This window comes from Nilaparvata lugens, chromosome 9 (assembly GCF_014356525.2).
Source record: "Nilaparvata lugens isolate BPH chromosome 9, ASM1435652v1, whole genome shotgun sequence".
NCBI lineage: Eukaryota > Metazoa > Arthropoda > Insecta > Hemiptera > Delphacidae > Nilaparvata > Nilaparvata lugens.
In genome coordinates this window covers 41,273,365-41,292,005 of record NC_052512.1, presented here as the reverse complement: position 1 = coordinate 41,292,005, position 18,641 = coordinate 41,273,365, and positions in this window count along the sequence as shown.

Below are 18,641 nucleotides of genomic sequence, written 5' to 3'. Positions count from 1 at the left end.
TATTTATAGTTTTTGGATAATAAAGCTTTAAATGTTGGACTTAATCTTTTTTTGATTGACACGTGTGGACAAAACTCCTTTTGAACGACCTTCTTTACACTTTCACTATGTGACTGGATTGTGTCAGTCATTTGAAAACAGCCAGGATGAATTACTAGTAGTTCTGTGAATAGTAGACCTCACGCAGTATTCTCATCGACAACTACCTGATTGAAACTATAGACCTTATGGAAATACAGCAATAGACTGGCTTCTCCACACATCTGTGTGATCACTTGTCAGCTGATTTATGATGAATAATTCTATAGTCTGATTTTTACTTTCCTTGCCATATTACCATAGGTAAGGAAAGTATTGCTTTCCGAAAAAAAATAAGGTACCCAAATTTACAAATTTCTATACGTTTCAAGGTCCCCTGAGTCCGAAAAAGTGGTTTTTGGGTATTGGTCTGTATGTGTGTGTGTGTGTATGAGTGTATGTGCGTCTGTGTGCACGATATCTCATCTCCCAATTAACGGAATGACTTGAAATTTGGAACTAAAGGTGCTTTCACTATAAGGATCCGACACGAACAATTTCGATCTAATGCAATTCAAGATGGCGGCTAGAATGGCGAAAATGTTGTCAAAAACAGGGTTTTTCGTGATTTTCTCGGAAACGGCTCCAACGATTTTGATCAAATTCATAACTAGAATAGTCATCGATAAACTCTATCAACTGCCACAAGTCCCATATCTGTAAAAATATCAGGAGCTCCACCCCATCAATGCAAAGTTCGATTTAGATTCCCAATTATCAGACTTCAGATTAAACAATTTAAACAAAGAAAATCAAGTGGAGTAGATTAAGCATGAGAATCTCTACAATTAATGTTCAGTAACATTTTCATCTAAAATTGAAAATAAGCTTTAAATTCGAGAAAACTTGATTATTCAATTGCGAATGATTGTTGATTCTATTAAATCATTCACTATGAAGAGATAGCAGACCTCATGTATGTCTCCAGCGTTATTGCCCTGTCACCAGCTGGCTCAAATCTTTGAATAAGAGCCTTTAAATGCGCGGGAACACTAGCGTCAGGTGATAAATTTTCATAACGGCAAGGAAAGTTGTGTGAGTGCGCCACACCAGATTTTTTTTGAGATTGTGAAGGAAGATTTTTGTTTGGATTTGTATTTTGAAACTTATTAATCTGTTTCGAGCAGATCGGAACATGAGTTGAGAGGCAAGACTTGTTTTGAAAAACAATTTCTGAATCAGTCTAATCTGATAGAAAGTGCGGATGAGCTCCGTGGATAATTGGAAATTGATAGGGGAGATTCTGAGTTTTATTCAATTAGTGACTTTGGAAATTTCAAAGGTAATCTGAGAATAAACCTTCAAATCCTCAGATGAGTTTCTCTTTTGTGAACTTGCAATTAGAAACGTTCATCTTGTTACCGAGATAGATTACCAGCTGCGCAGTTGTAGAACCAAGGCGCAAATCACACGTACTGGACTTTATTGATCAATAGCTTTTAATTGATTGAAAGCTGTGCTTCTAGAATTGAGTTTGTTTTTCGGTAATTCTCAAAAATTATTTTTCTATGTGAATATTTCCTGTTTTAGTTATAAATATCGGGGCACCGAGCTTCGCTCTTTATTTTTATTCATTGATAAACAGAACACAATTCTCTAAAATGATCGTATTTATATTTCACAGCTGGCTATAAAAGACCTTAAAGATGCATAGACTCACATGCAGCGCTAGTGTCGTATTTGGAATTGAAATCCGCCATTGAGGGGGCAACCCATAAGATTATTACATACCAATGCCTCTGTGATCTATAGTATTATAATTATATATAATTATATAAGTAAATAATTTATAATATCTCGTGCTAAAATACCCCAATGGCGGCCTTCAATATTTCAAGTAAAAGCTATCATTGGGAAGGCATAAGCATTGTGGGTCTATATCTCTTTAAGGTCTTTGAGAGAAACGATAGGATAAGTAGATATCCCATGGTATAGGGCGTTTATGTCGCAACTTTTACTATTATCCCAAGCCGATAGTTCACGTAGTTCTTTCCTATGCAGCTGTGTGACGCTGGTAGTCTCTCAAATTGTGCCGTTCATACACTCTCACCCCAACAAAACAGTAAAAATTGACAATAATCGACAGTAATCGGCTTGAGATAACAGTAAAAGTTGCGATATAAATTCCCCATACCATGGGATATCTACTTACGCTATTGTTTCCCTATGCTATAAGTCGTCTTATGAATTTCGGGGATGCAATATTTTGATTTTTCACATACGCACTGTTTTACTATCCACAGCTGTTTCAGCCAAGGATGAATTATCCTTTTAATGTCGTTCAGCGAGTTTTCTCAAGGATGAGACTTGGAGCAATCGAATCTTTACATCATAAACCTTCTATGTTTCAAATTTCGTGAAAATCGTTATAGCCGTTTTCGAGATCCGTTAAACATTATTTATTGATAAACAGAACACAATTCTTCAAAATGATTGGGGGAGGGCTAACAGGCACAGCCCAAAACTGTTTCTTACCCGAATTTCGATTCATACACTATAAATGGTCCAAAAAGTAGGTTATGTTCCATACACTTGAATTCAGGTCCAATTTTCAGGCTAAAGTGTACGTCCAGTGCCAAAATACCTGTCATCAAATTTTTGGTTGAGATCGTCCGATTTAGTATGTAATTTGAGCACAAAATCACAAAAATTAAACAGCGAACACTATTGTTTTTAGAATAAACTAAGTTCAAAGTAGCACAATTTCACATGCATTTAACCTATAGGTAGCAGCCATAAGAAGCTAAGGTTAGGGAAAGCTTCAGTTTAGGAAAAGCTTTGGGTTAGAAAAGTTTTGGTTAGGAAAAGCTTTGAATTAGAAAAACTTGGATTAGAAATATCATAATTTGATGATTACGATAATCAAAATGGCTGCTACTTACAGTGTAAAATTGTGCTTCTGTGAGCTTAGTTTATCTTAAAAACAATAGTGACCGCCGTTTAATTTTTGTGATTCTGTGCTCAAAATAAATCGATCCCAACCAAAAATTTGATGACAGGTATTTTGGCACTGAACGTACACTTACACCAATTTTCAGTCCAAACATTTGAAAACAGAAAATTTCCAATTTAGATTGTTTACAAACCAAATTGAACAACAAAATAGCACTCATTAATCACTTAAAACTGTAAAATGATTATTAACTTTGAAAACTATGATATACTCTAATTTAGAATGATATACCATGTCAATGAATCATCTTATTTTGAAAAAGTTGATTGAAATTTCTCGTGAGATAAGCTGATTGATTCAACAGCTGAACATAATGAATTCTGTCTCTCTCCCACACAGGCACTCGCATCTTCTGTTATCGACAGACGACGAAATTATCATCTGTTTTTCCAAGGATGAATAATATTTATCATTTTCATGTTCTTCAGCGAGTTTTCCCAGGGATGAGACCTTGTACAATCGAGTTTCTATATCATAATCCTACTATGTTCCAGATTTCGTGAAAATCGTTAGAGCCGTTTTCGAGATCCGTTGAACATAAATGAATACCCAAATAATCATATAACCTTATAATCATACAATATCGGGGCACCGAGCTTCGCTCTTTATTTTTATTCATTGATAAACAAAACACAATTCTCTAAAATAATCGTGTTTATATTTCACAGCTGGCTATAAGTCATCTTATGAATTTTGGGGATTCGATATTTTGATCTTTCACATACTCACTTTTTTACTATTCACAGCAGTTTCAGCCAAGATAAATTATCCTTTTAATGTCGTTCAGCGTGTTTTCCCAGGGATGAGACCTAGTGCAATCGAATTTTTATATCATAAACCTACTATGTTCCAAATTTCGTGAAAATCGTTGGAGCCGTTTTCGAGATCTGTTAAACATAAATAACCAGATATATAAATACAGAAATTGCTCGCTTAATACTAGTAGTTCTGTGAACAGTAGACCTCACGCAGTAGTCTCATCCACAAGTACCTGATTGAAACTATAGACCTCATGGAAATACAGCAATAGACTGGCTTCTCCACACATCTGTGTAATCACTTGTCAGCTGATTTATGATGAATAATTCAATAGTCTGATTTTTACTCTAATATTGGCGTATGAAGGAGGCTCCTTTTTCCTTTTATATTATCTTTGAAATACAAAATTTCCAATAAACTTGTATATACGTCGACGCGCAATCAAAAAAGGAACATGACTGTCAAATTTCATGAAAATCTATTACCGCGTTCCGCCGTAAATGCGCAACATATAAACATTCAAACATTCAAACATTAAGAGATGTCAATCCGTCAACTTGAATCTTAGACCTCACTTCGCTCGGTCAATCAGATATAAAAATAGCCAGAAATAAAAATAACCAGATATAAAAATAGCCAGATATATAAATGCAGAAATTGCTCGCTTAATATAATAGGATAATGAGAAATATTTCTTCTATATTTGGTTTTGAAGCATCTAAATTTGAAAATCTACTTTGTGTGAATTCTTGAGAACTGAATAATTATAGATAGAAGAGATCCAGGAAATCTGAATTGAAAGACCAGTGAGGGTTTGAAGGAGTGGGAGAGGAGGAGGATAAAGTGAGAGATGATGAGGAGGAGTGGGAGGAGGAGGAGGAGTGGGAGGAGGAGGAGCGGGAGAGGAGGAGGAGGAGAAGAAGGAGAAGGTGGAGGAGTAGGAGGGGATGGACGAGTTGAAAAAATCGTTTAGAAAATTTCGTGAAAATCGTTGGAGCCGTTTTCGAGATCCGTTGAACATAAATAACCAGATATAAAAATAACCAGATATAAAAATAGCCAGATATAAAAATAACCAGATATATAAATAAAGAAATTGCTCGCTAAATATAATAGGATAACCATATAACCATATAAGCATAATATAATGAAATATGCGAAAGTTGAGGTAGTACTGTATGATGTTAGAAGAGATCCAAGATATTGGAATTGAAAGACTAGTGATGGTTAGAAGAAGTGGGAGAGAAGGAGGATAAAGTGAGTGAGGATGAGGAGGAGGAGGAGAAGGAGGATAACGATGATGATAGAGTGTCAGAGGAGGAGGAGGAGGAGGAGGAGTAGGTGGGATAGGAGGAGGAGGAGGAGGAGGAGGAGGAGGAGGAATGGATGAACGATTTTAGAAAATTCTTCTTGCATCAAAGTTTTGTTTTGGTATTCAGCGGACTGCAGATGTCTCACAGTCTACGGCTGTTGTGGGGGGAGGGGTGTTGGAGAATTTATTTAGGCCTCTGTGTTCTGGAATGATGGAGAGAGAGGAGAAGAGGAGAGGGGGAAGCAGAAGGAGGAGGAGGTGATGGAAAAGAAGGGTTGAAAAAGCAATAAGGCGATATTAGAGTGTCGTGGGGTAGTGTGGTATGCAAGATATTGCTGACTCCACACCAGCTACACCCCAGCAACAGATTGTGTGGCTGAAGAAGAAGAAGAAGAAGATGAAGAGGACAAGGGAATGTGAGGGAGAAGAAGAAGAAGAAGAGTGAGGAGGAAGAGGAGATGAAGAAGAAGAAAAAAAGTAAAATATCATATAAGGAATAAGAGCAATGGAACGAGGAAGATTGATGAAGATGAGGATTGATTGAGAAAAGGGGGAGGATGAAGATGAAGAATAAGAAGGAATGAGCGAAAAAGAATAAGTGGAAAAAAAAGCTGAAACGAGGGAAAGATTATCGAATGCAAAAATATTTAAAGATAGAAAGTGAGACATAAAAAGTTAAATAATTCCAATTTGAGAAGAGGGAGAGCAACGAGATATGGCTAATTATAAATAAGTAGAAGAATATGGAGATAAATAAGGAGAAGAAAAACAAGAAGAAGTGGACGGAGAATAAGAAGAAGAAGAAGAAGAAGAGGAAGAATAAGAAGAAGAGGAAGAGGGAGGATAAGGAGAAGATGAAGAAGAAGAAGAAGAAGAAAAGAAGAAGAAGAAGAAGAAGAATTTTTATTTATTTGAAAATCAGAAAAAATATAGATAGAACAAATTCGTATACAAAATACACGCCAAAAATGTCAACAGCTGATTGGGATGGCTGCAAGATAATACTCAAAAGTATAAGAGTATGCAAAGTAATACTTTGCGCACTAGAGCGGAAAAGTGATTCTTTGCAGCCTGCAATCAGTGCACAAATGGTCACTTTTAGGTAACTGAAGGAAAAATATCTTATTAATTTTATTAACATGGATTTCGAACGGTAATTATTTAACCTCAAAATTCGAATTTCCTAATGTGTATTTGCTACATTTCTCATTGCTTGGAGTTGAAATAATTATTACTGTCAATAGAAAATAAACATTATTTATTATTAAATGATAAGAAGTTATTATTTAATTATGATTTAGTTGAACATTATCATTGTTTTGGATTTCTAGATTGGGATTTTATCATAAATATGTAGCCATATAGCCATTGATGATTCTTATCTAGAATCGTATTGTTACCAACTTAAATTTTTATTTTGCTGCACTGGTGCTCCATATAACCTACTAACTATTTTGCGTTGTCATGCTGCAAATCTGGAGTACGCAAAGTAATACTTTGCGCACTAGAGCGGAAAAGTGATTATTTGCGGTCTGCAATCAGTGCAGAAATGGTCACTTTTCAAGGTATCTGTAGGAAAAGTATATTTTCTTCACTAATAAAGTGTAATTGATAATCTTCAACAAGATTAACAGTTGATATTCCTTCAAGTATAACGGTGTCAGCGTTATTCTATAGAAGGCAGTGGCAAGGAAGAGAGTAGACAAGATTATTTTTCTATCTTTCTCCACGCGGACTTCACTAAATGCATGACCGAATGGAGGAGAGAACGAACCAATTGCTCAAAAGCAACCAGACGTCACTCGACTGTGAACAGCTGCTATAGTGAGGTCCACGTTATAATGACAGTATTTGATGAATTTTGGTTTTGCTATCCTTGTCTATCATTCGACAAAGCCGGTGGTACTATCCTTTTCTAGGTCCACAACGATGACAATTATGTTCTTGACGGTGTAGAAATTAATATAATTAATTAATGCAGAGAATCGGTATCGCTATTCTTCTATCTTTATCCACTGCCATTATAACGTGGACCACACTATAGATGGATTATCAGTCGGGCAAGGATGGATATGAAAAGAGAAACGAAAACAAGCAGAAGATGATAATCTAGAATAGAAGAAGGATAAGATGGAAGGGGAAAAGAGGGAAGAAGAACAAGAAGAAGAAGGAGTTTAGGAAGAAGAAGACAGGAGAAGAAGAATAGGGATGAAGAAAGAGAAGAAGAAGAGGAAGAAGAGGAACGAGAGGGAGAAGAAGAAAAGAAGAATAAGATGGAGAAGAGGGGGAAGAGGAAGAAGAAGAAGAAGAAGGAGATAAAGGAGAGAGTGAAGAAGAACAAGAAGAAAAAGAAGAGGGGAGAAGAAGGAAGAAGAAGAAGTTGAGGAAATAAGTGTAGGGAGTTTGGAAGAGAGTGTGAATAGCTAGTTTGATTATCAGTCGGGCAAGATTAGAGATGAAAAGAGAAACGGAAAAGAGCAAAACGAAAAGAAGCAAAAATGGTAATCCAGAATGGGATAAGAATATGGAAGGGAAAAAAGAAAGAAGGAAAAGGAGATGAGGGAAGAAGTAGAAGGAGAAGAAGAAGAAGAAGAAGAAGAAGAAGAAGACAGGATGAGAAGAAGAAGAAGAAGAGATTTGAGGGAATAAGTGTAGGGAATTGGGAAGAGAGTGAAGAGAAAATTGAGCGGAAAATAGGCTTGAAGAGAATTGGAGTAGATGTCTTTTATTCTCGCACGGCTTCCCCATTTGATAAATTCTTTTTGGAGCTAATTCAGAAATTGAGAGTGGTGCTATGGTAGAAATGAGAAATACAGGAGCTATCAGGTGAAAATCAGAGAAGAAGAAGAGGGAGTTAATAAGAAAAGGACAGGAGGAGAAGAAGAGGACGTGAGATGAAGAAGTATTTCTCAAGAATCAATTGAGAGAAAATCATCAAACTTGGTACAGAAGTTCAGCCATAGAGAAACATTAGCGTAAGTAGATATCCCATGGTATAGGGAATTTATGTCGTAACTTTTACTGTTATATCAAGCCGATTACTGTCGATTATTGTCAATTTTTACTGTTTTGTTGGGGTGAGAGTGTATGAATGGCACAATTTGAGAGACTACCAGCGTCACACAGCTGCATAGGAAAGAACTACGTGAACTATCGGCTTGGGATAACAGTAAAAGTTGCGACATAAACGCCCTATACCATGAGATATCTACTTATGCTATCGTTTCTCTATGGTAATACTCAGAAGTACACCAAAGATACGCTCAAGATGGGCGGTTCTACTGCGTGTTCCTTTTGTTCCCTAGCGTTTATTTTACGTTTTCTCACATTTTTCAAGAATCAATCAAGAGAAAATCATCAAACTTAGTACCGAAGTTCAGCTGGGGTCTAGTAATTGTGTCTTGAGAGGACTTACGCCAAAGATACGCCCAATCTAGGCGCTTTCACAGCGTTTTCCAAGCGTTCCCCAGCTTTTTTATAGAGCTTCTACCCTCAAGTTTTTAAAGCATTTTTCTACATTTTTCAATCAAATTCATACTTGATAGGGTTGGAAATGTTTGTTAAGTTCTCCATATCATTCCTGTTTCAAATTTTCAAGAACTATTAGACTGACATACAACAATTCTTATAACATTCGAGCTTTAGTGTTTACAAGTTTGTGTTTCTTCAATGATTGCAAATTTTTTTAAATAACTCAATATTATTTGTTAAAAGTGGTAATTGAGTGGAATATTTATAATCAATTTATTAATTCAAGCCTTCTAAATTCAAAATTTATAGTTTTCATGTTCATTTTGGACTAGAATTTTGTAAAAATTGTACACGTGAAATTCTAACCTCATCTTGGACTTTGTCACCTAAAAATTTGGAAGAAAAATAGCACAAGGACTACCTTATTATTTTATCTACCAATGTTATTACATTAGTCTCTCATTTTATTGTTGATTATAGCATATAGCATACATCCTAACCAAGTCTCTAATTGAGAAATAACCGTATATTTAATTACTCTGATAAAAAAAACGATTTTTGTATCCCTGCATCAGATAATTCAAGGAAAACCGGTGATTAAATTTGAGCCTGAAAGTCTCTTTCAATTTGTTGACGGAAGAAAGAAAACTCAAATGAAAAATGTAGGCGAGGGAAGCGAGCCTGTTGATCTTTTTTTTGGATGATGCAGCCCTGGACCCCCAGGGAGCGGATCCTGGCTAGACGGATGAGGCGAGCGAAGCGAGCCTGTCCGATAGTTATTCATATTTTTCTGCAGTCGATCATTCAACATCCTATTATATTGAGCGAGCAATTTCTGTATTTATATTTACCTGGTTATTTTTATATCTGATTATTTATGTTTAACGGATCTCGAAAACGGCTCTAATGATTTTCACAAAATTTGGAACATAGTAGGTTTATGATATAAAGATTCGATTGCACTAGGTCTCATCCTTGGAAAACTCGCTGAACGACATTAAGAGGATAATTCATCCTTGGCTGGAACAGCTGTGGATAGTAAAAAAAGTGAGTTTGTAAAAATCAAAATATCGCATCCCCGAAATTCATAAGATGACTTATAGCCAGCTGTGAAATATAATGACGATTATTTTTTAGAGAATTTTGTTCTGTTTATCAATAAATAAAAATCTGGTGTGGCGCACTCACACAACTTTCCTTGCCGTTATGAAAATTTATCATCTGACGCTAGTGCTCTCGCGCATCTCAAATCTACTATTCAAAGATATGAGACAGCTGGTGATAGGACAATAACGCTAGAGACACACGAGGTCTGCTATCTCTTCATAGTGTATGATTTAATAGGACCAACAGTTGCCAACAGTTTGCAATTTTAATAATCACATTTTCTCGAATTTGAAGCTTATTTTCAATTTTAGGTAAATATGTTACTGGACATCAATATTGCAGAGATTTTCATGTTCAATCTTTTCCACTTGAATTTTTTTGTTTAAATTGTATATGGTGCCTGATAATTGAGAATCTGAAATCAAACTTTGCATAGATAGGGCGGAGATCCTGTGATTTTTACAGATATGTGACTAGTGGCAGTTGATGGAGCTTATCAATGACTTTTCTAGGTATGAATTTGATCAAAATCGTTGGAGCCGTTTTCGAGAAAATAGCGAAAAACCCTGTTTTTGACAACACTTTCGCAATTTTAGCCGCCATCTTGGATTGCATTTGATCGAAATTGTTCGTGTCGGAGCTATATAGTGTAAGGACTATACGTTCCAAATTTCAAGTCATTCCGTTAACTGGGAGATGAGATATTGTGTACACAGACGCACATACACTCATATATATATAAATATATATATATATATATATATATATATATATATATATATACACACACACACACACACACATACCAATTCCCAAAAACCACTTTTTCGTACTCAGGGGACCTTGAAACGTATAGAAATTTAGAAATTAGGGTACCTTAATTTTTTTTCGGAAAGCAATACTTTCCTTATCTATGGTAATAGGGTAATAGGGCAAGGAAAGTAAAAAGGAGCCTCCTTCATACGCCAATATTAGAGTAAAAATCAGACTATAGAATTATTCATCATAAATCAGCTGACAAGTGATTACACAGATGTGTGGAGAAGCCAGTCTATTGCTGTATTTCCATAAGGTCTGAAGTTTCAATCAGGTACTTTTGGATGAGAATACTGCGTAAGGTCTATTGTTCACAGAACTACTAGTAGGTTTATGATATAAAGATTCGTTTGCACCAGGTCTCATCCTTGAGAAAACTCGCTGAACAACATTAAAAGGATAATTCATCCTTGGCTGAAACAGCTGTGGATTGTAAAAAAGGTCTATGAGTAGGCCTATGTGAAAAATCAAAATATCGCATCCCCGAAATTCATAAGATGTGAAATATAAACACGATCATTTTAGAGAATTTGGTTCTGTTTATCAATAAATAAAAATAACGAGCAAAGCTCGGTGCCCTGATATTGTAGAATGATGCTTTACCTCGGTATGTTCCGATAGCATGCTTATAAGGGAACAACCACCCCAGGGAAGGAACAGCCCCCATGGGAACAACCTCCCCATCGCTTGCCACTGTTAAGCTACTGCATTTCAGGTCGAGTGAACAATAAATTAATAGGATTTTACGGCAATTAACTCCCAGGTAAATCATTGGAACACGTATTGGCTGTTCACTGGACCATGTTGAGTCACCCTGCCATATGTAATCTGACTTCTCCATATATAGATGTTCATTTAAAGCTGTTTTAGTGAGGTCCACGTTATAATGGCAGTGTTTGTTTAGCAATATTGTATTGCTATACTTGTCTATCATTCAACAAAGCGGATAGTGCTATCTCTTTCTCGCTTTGCTCTTTTGCCAGATCGTTTTTTAACATTGTAGAAATGAATTATAATTAATTGACAAAATATTTAATATTGATTATGAAATCTTTGTGTATCTTTTCGGTTGCAACAGGTTGCTTTCAAGAAGATACAAAAGAGCATCTGTTGCTTTTGGAAAGATATTATATTGAATCCCCTTGTGTATCTTTTCAGATGCGGCTCGTTGCTTTAGAGAAGATACAAAAGAGCATCTGTTGCTTATTGAAAGATACATTAGAGCTCCTTGTGTATCTTTTCAGATGCGGCTCCTTGCTTTTGAGAAGATACAAAAGAGCATTCTGTTGCTTTTGGAAAGATATTACATTGAAACCCCTTGTGTATTTTTTTCAGATGCGGCTCGTTGCTTTTGAGAAGATACAAAAGAACATCTGTTGCTTTTTGAAAGATATATTATAGCTCCTTGTGTATCTTTTCGGATGTAACACGTTGCTTATGAGGAGAAACAGAAAAGCATCTGTTGCTTTTGAAAAGATACATTGAAGCCCCTTGAGTGTCTTTCCGGATGCAACACGTTGCTTTTGAGAAGATACAGAAAAGCATCTGCTGCTTATGGAAAGATACATTGAATCCCCTTGTGTATCTTTCCAGATGCGGCTCGTTGCTTTTGAGAAGATACAAAAGAGCATTCTATTGCTTATTGAAAGATACATTAGAGCCCCTTGTGATCTTTTCAGATGCTACTTGTTGCTTTTGAGAAGATACAAAAGAGCATCTGTTGCATTTGGAAAGATATTACATTGAATCCGCTTGTGTATCTTTTCATATGCGTCTCATTGCTTCTGATAAGATACAAGAGAGCATCTGTTGCTTTTGGAAAGATACATTGAAGCTCCTTATGTATCTTTTCGGTTGCAATAGGATGCTTTCGAGAAGATACGGAAGAGCATCTTTTGCTTATGGAAATATACATTGGAGCTTCTTGTGTATCTTTTCGGTTGCAACACCTTGCTTTTGAGAAGATACAAAAGAGCATCTGTTGCTTTTGGAAAGATACATTGAATCCCCTTGTGTATCTTCTCAGATGCGGCTCGTTGCTTTTGAGAAGATACAAAAGAGCATCTGTGGCTTTTGGAAAGATACATTGAAGCTCCTTGTGTATCTTTTCGGTTGGAACACGTTGCTTTTGAGAAGATAGAAAAGAGCATCTGTTGCTTATGGAAAGATACATTGAATCCCCTTGTGTATCTTTTCAGATGCGGCTCGTTGCTTTCGAGAAGATACGAAAGAACATCTGTTGCTTTTGGAAAGATACATTGAATCCCCTTGTGTTCAGATGTAACACGTTGCTTTTGAGAAGATACAAAAGAGCATCTGTTGCTTTTGGAAAGATATATCAAAGCTCCTTGTGTATCTTTTCGGATGCAACACGTTGCTTTTGAGAAGATACAAAAGAGCATCTGTTGCTTATAGAAGGATACATTTTCAAAAATGTTGGATGTTTTTGTTTGGGTAGTATTGTAATCTAGTGGCACTCCGCCGATAGGCAAAGCTACAGCACCCGCAGACCTCATAATAGTGCGTTTTTTGACAGATCCCTTGAGATGTAGTATATTTTGGTACCACCATAGAGAAACAATACCATAAATAGATATCTCATGGTATAGGGCGTTTATGTCGCACCTTTTACTGTTATCTCAAGCTGATAGTTCATGTAGTTATTTACTGTGAAGCTTTATGACGCTGGCAGTCTCTCATATTGTGCCGTTCATACACTCTTACCCGGTCTAAAGGGTAAAAATATAGAGAAACAATAGCATAAATAGATATCCAATGGTATAGGGCGTTTATGTCGCAACTTTTACTGTTATTCCAAGCCGATAGTCCATGTAGTTCTTTCCTGTGAAGCTTTATGACGCTGGCAGTCTCTCATATTATGCCGTTCATACACTCTCACCCCAACAAAACAGTAAAAATATAGAGAAACAATAGCATAAATAGATATCCAATGGTATAGGGCGTTTATGTCGCAACTTTTACTGTTATCTCAAGCTGATAGTCCATGTCATTCTTTCCGGAGAAGCTTTATGACGCTGGTAGTCTCTCATATTGTGCCGTTCATACACTCTTACCCGGGCAAAGCAGTAAAAATCGACAATAATCGACAGTAATCGGCTTGAGATAACAGTAAGAGTTGCGACATAAACGCCCTATACCATGGGATATCAACTTACGCTATTGTTTCTCTATGGTACCACCAAACTACATAGAAAAATAATATAAAACGATTTTATCGAATATTTTTCTGTTCACAGGTGAGGCAGGCATACAGTGTGGGCTGAAGCAGTGATTCCCAGTCAGAATATGAGAGTTATAGGATGTGAGTAAGATTTTCTCATTTATGTACCTAATATCGGGGCATCGAGCTTCGCTCGTTATTTATTTATAAACTACTAGCCGTCAGGCTCGCTTCGCTCGCTATATCCGTCTAGCCAGGGGGCCCCGCCCCCTGGACCCCCGACTGGATCGTCCAAGAATGAGATCAGCAGGCTCGCTTCGTTCAAATTTGGTAGGTAAATTCAGTTGGCCCTTTAGAGGCGCACTAAGAAATCTTTTGGCAATATTTTAACTCTAAGGGTGGTTTTTAAGGGTTTAAAGTTCGTCTTTTAGCATGTATATTCTTCTTATTCTCTTAATTATAATTATTGAAAAATGTCCATACCATATGTTAATATAGAACTATAATCTAGAGAGAGTACCTCTTCGAAACAGTTGTTAACTGGTTACTAAATTAATAATTTTGTCAGGTTGGCATTAAGTTGAGTTGACTTTGTTAGGTTGGCACCAAGTAGAAGAATGAAATGCATTTATCGCGAAAAAATTGATTGGGCACTGCTACTTCAATCAGAGCTATTCCTATGAATATTATATTACTAGTCGTCAGGCTCGCTTCGCTCGCCATATCCGTTTATCCGTTTAGTCTGGACCCCCGACTGGGTCGTCCAAGAATGAGATCAGCAGGCTCGATTCGCTCGCCTGCATTTTTCATTTGTGCATTTTCATCATATGTTAGGACGATCCAGTCGGGGGTCCAGACTAAACGTCTGGCTAAACGGATATGACGAGCGTAGCGAGCCTGACGGCTAGTAATATAATATTCCCAGGAATAGCTCTGATTGAAGTAGCAGTGCCCAAAAAATTTTTCCGCGATAGATGCATTTCAATCTTCAACTTGGTGCCAACCTAACAAAGTCAACTCAACTTAATGCCAACCTGACAAAATTATTAATTTAGTTACCAGTTAACAACTGTTTCGAAGAGGTACTCTCTCTAGATTAAAGTTCTATATTAACATATGATATGGACATTTTTCAATTATAATTAAGAGAATAAGAAGAATATACATGCTAAAAGACGAACTTTAAACCCTTGAGAGGCGCACTAAGAAATCTTTTGGCAATATTTTAACTCTAAGGGTGGCTTTAGAGTTGAAATATTGTCAAAAGATTTCTTAGTGCGCCTCTAAAGGGCCAACTGAATTTACCTACCAAATTTGAACGTTTCTGGTCCGGTAGATTTTTAGTTCTGCGAGTGAGTGAGTCAGTCAGTGAGTGAGTGTCATATTGCTTTTATATATATATAGATTGAAGATTGATAAACAGAACACAATCCATCAAAATGATTGGGAGAGAACTAACAGGCACAGCCGAAAACTGTTTCTTTCCCGAATTTTGATCCATACTCTATAAATAGTCCAAAAAGTAGGTAATGCTCCATACACTTGAATTCAGGTTCATTTTTCAGTTCAAACATGTGAAAACAAAAATGTTCTGAATTAGATTATTTACAAAACCAAATTGAATAACAAAATAACACTCAATAATCACTTGAAATTGTCAAATAATGGATAACTTTGAGAATTATTTTACACTCTAGTTTAGAATGATTATCATGTCATGTCAACAAATCAGATTATTTTGATCAAGTCGATTACACAGCTGGAAATAATTCTGTCTCTCTCCCACACACGCATTTCCTGTCTCGACAGACAAGTGAATTATCATCTGTTAGTTTTTCTAAGGATGATTAATTTTAATCCTTCTCATGTCAGTCAGCGAGTTTTCCCAGGGATAAGACCTGGTGCGATCAATTTTTTTTATCATAAAACTACTATTTCCCAAATTTCGTGAAAATCGTTAAAGCAGTTTTCGAGATCCGTTGGATATAAATAACCGAATATGAAAATATAAATGTACAGAAATTGCTCGCTTAATATGAAAGGACATGCACTTTTTTATTAGGGAGGAATTGTATTGATTCTCTCTAATAGAGTTCATAGAACAAATGAGCCTTGCATTTGCATTGCAGGCTAAAAAAACAGATCGAAGTTTCAATCAGATACTTGTGGATGAGAATACTGCGTGAAGTCTACTGTTCACAGAACTACTAGTATAAAAGGGATAAGGAGCCTCCTCCCCACGCCAATATGAGAGTAAAAATCAGACTATAGAATTATTCATCATAAATCAGGTGACAAGTGATTACACAGATGTGTGGAGAAGCCAGTCTAGTGCTGTATTTCCATAAGGTCTATAGTTTCAATCAGGTACTTGTGGATGAGAATACTGCGTGAGGTCTACTGTTCACAGAACCACTAGTATGAAAGGAAAAAGGAGCCTCCTTCATACGCCAATATGAGAGTAAAAATCAGACTATAGAATTATTCATCATAAATCAGCTGACAAGTGATTACACAGATGTGTGGAGAAGCCAGTCTATTGCTGTATTTCCATATTAAGGTCTATAGTTTCAATCAGGTACTTGTGGATGAGAATACTGCGTGAGGTCTACTGTTCACAGAACTACTAGTATTTTTAGAGTTATACTTCTGACTGACTTGATCTCTATACAGCAAGGAGCAGATTTGACTTTAGCTGCAAATCCTCGTTATTCGTTCAGAGTCACGTGCAACCATTAAAATCTCATGCTGAAATTATTACAGCCGACGCTCCGCCATTAGTTACGAGCATAACCAACCTGTGACACATAAAATCACTGTATTACATAACTGTATCAACTATATTCAACTGCAGTGACTACACTGGTGACACCCTGGGTTGGAGAACTCGCTCATGAACTGTTGTATTGATCTCTGGAATCCGCAACGAATTATAAGGGTTGGTGGGAGTTATTGAAGAAACAGCTGAATATTTCTTTTACAAGTAAGATATTACAGTAGGGGATTCTATTCCGATTGAAAAAACTACTTTCTGTCGCTTCGATCTGTTTTTACTTTCCTTGCCCTATTACCATAGGTAAGGAAAGTATTGTGTGTGTGTGTGTGTGTGTGTGTGTGTGTGTGTGTGTGTGTGTGTGTGTGTGTGTGTGTGTGGTGTGTGTGTGTGTGTGTGTATGTGTGTATGTGTGTATGTCTGTGAACACGATAACTCCATTCCTAATCAACCGATTGACTTGAAATTTCAAACTCAAGGTCCTTATACCATGAGGATCTGACAATAAGAAATTCAATGAAATTGAATTCAAAATGGCGGAAAAAATGCCGGATGATTACTAAAAAACCATGTTTTTCACGTTTTTCTCGAAAACGGCTCTAACGGTTTTCTTCAAATTTATACCATGGATAGCTATTTATAAGCCCTATCAACTGACATGAGACTCATTTCTGGGAAAATTGCAGGAGCTCCGTAATATTCTTTTGAAAAATGGCGGATAATCACTAAAAAACCATGTTATTCACGGTTTTCTCGAAAACGGCTCCAACGATTTTCTTTAAATTCATACCATGGATAGCTATTTATAAGCCCTATCAACTGACATGAGTCACATTTCTGAGAAAATTGCAGGAGCTCCGTAATATACTTGAGAAAAAAGGCGGATAATTACTAAAAAAACCATGTTTTTCACGATTTTCTCAAAATAACTTGACCGATTTTTTTCAAATTCATACTCTGTATAGTTATTTATCAGCTCTATTAACTGGCATGAGTCTCCTTTCTGGGAAACTAATGGGGGGTCCACCCCATCCTTGAGAAATGGACTTTGTAACCTCCTTCTCGTGCATGAGGTAGGTAGGTAGAGCAGTTCATAAAAAGAACACATAGTCGAGATATTTCATCTGTAGAACAGCTGTTTTGACGACTTTAAAAAATGACGACTAAAAAAAATCATCGAATTTCACAATTTACACAAAGGAAAAAGTACTCTGAAAACAATTATATATACACATATACAAAAGTCTGATCGTAGTTTCGAATATGAGCAAGGAAAGTTGTGTGAGTGTACCACACCAGATTTTTTAGCCTGCATTGCAAATGCAAGACTCATTTGTTCTATGAACTCTATTATAGAGAGTCAAAAAACAATTCTTCCCTAATAAAAAAGTGCATATCCTTTCAAATTAAGCGAGCGATTTCTATATGTTTATATTCTTATCTTTGTTTGTTTATATCCAACGGATCTCGAAAACGGCTCTAACGATTTTCACGAAATTTGGGACATAACGTAGTAGTTTTATGCATTCCTTGATGATAACACTGATGCTTCCCATTCCACTCAACACAGACAGATTAAAGTGAATGTCACTGTTCAGAGGATCGCGTTTGAAAATGAGAGGGTGCTAAGCTAAGGTTAATTATGAAAATGGGGTTGCATTCAATCAACCTCTGAGCAGCTCTTCAAACAGCCCCTTTGCTAGAAATAACTGAATTCATTTTCCGGCTCCGAGAATCATTCTCGCTCCAACTCATCTACTTTATTCAACTTCTTCATACTTTTGTTTTTCTTCTTCTTCTTCTTCTCCTTCTTGTTCAACTGTTTTTTGTCTTCTTCTCCCTTCACCTCTTCTTCTACTCCGTGTTTCTTCTCCTCTTTGTTAGTTCTTCAAAATCTTCCTCTTCTACTTCGTCTTCTTCCTCTCGATTTCTTCTTTTTCTTCTCCTTCTCAAACTCCTCCCACTCCCCCTCTTCGTCCTCCTACTTCTCCTACACCACCTCCTCCTTCTCCTCTTCTTCTTCTTCTTCTTCTTCTTCTTCTTCTTCTTCTACTCGTTCTCCTCCTCCATCACCACCTCCTCCTACTCCTTCTTCTTGTTCAACTGAATTTCTCTTCTTTTGCTGTCTTCTTCTTCCCCTTCTTATTCCTCTTTTTCCATTTTCTACTCCGCGTTTCTTCCCCTCTTTGAT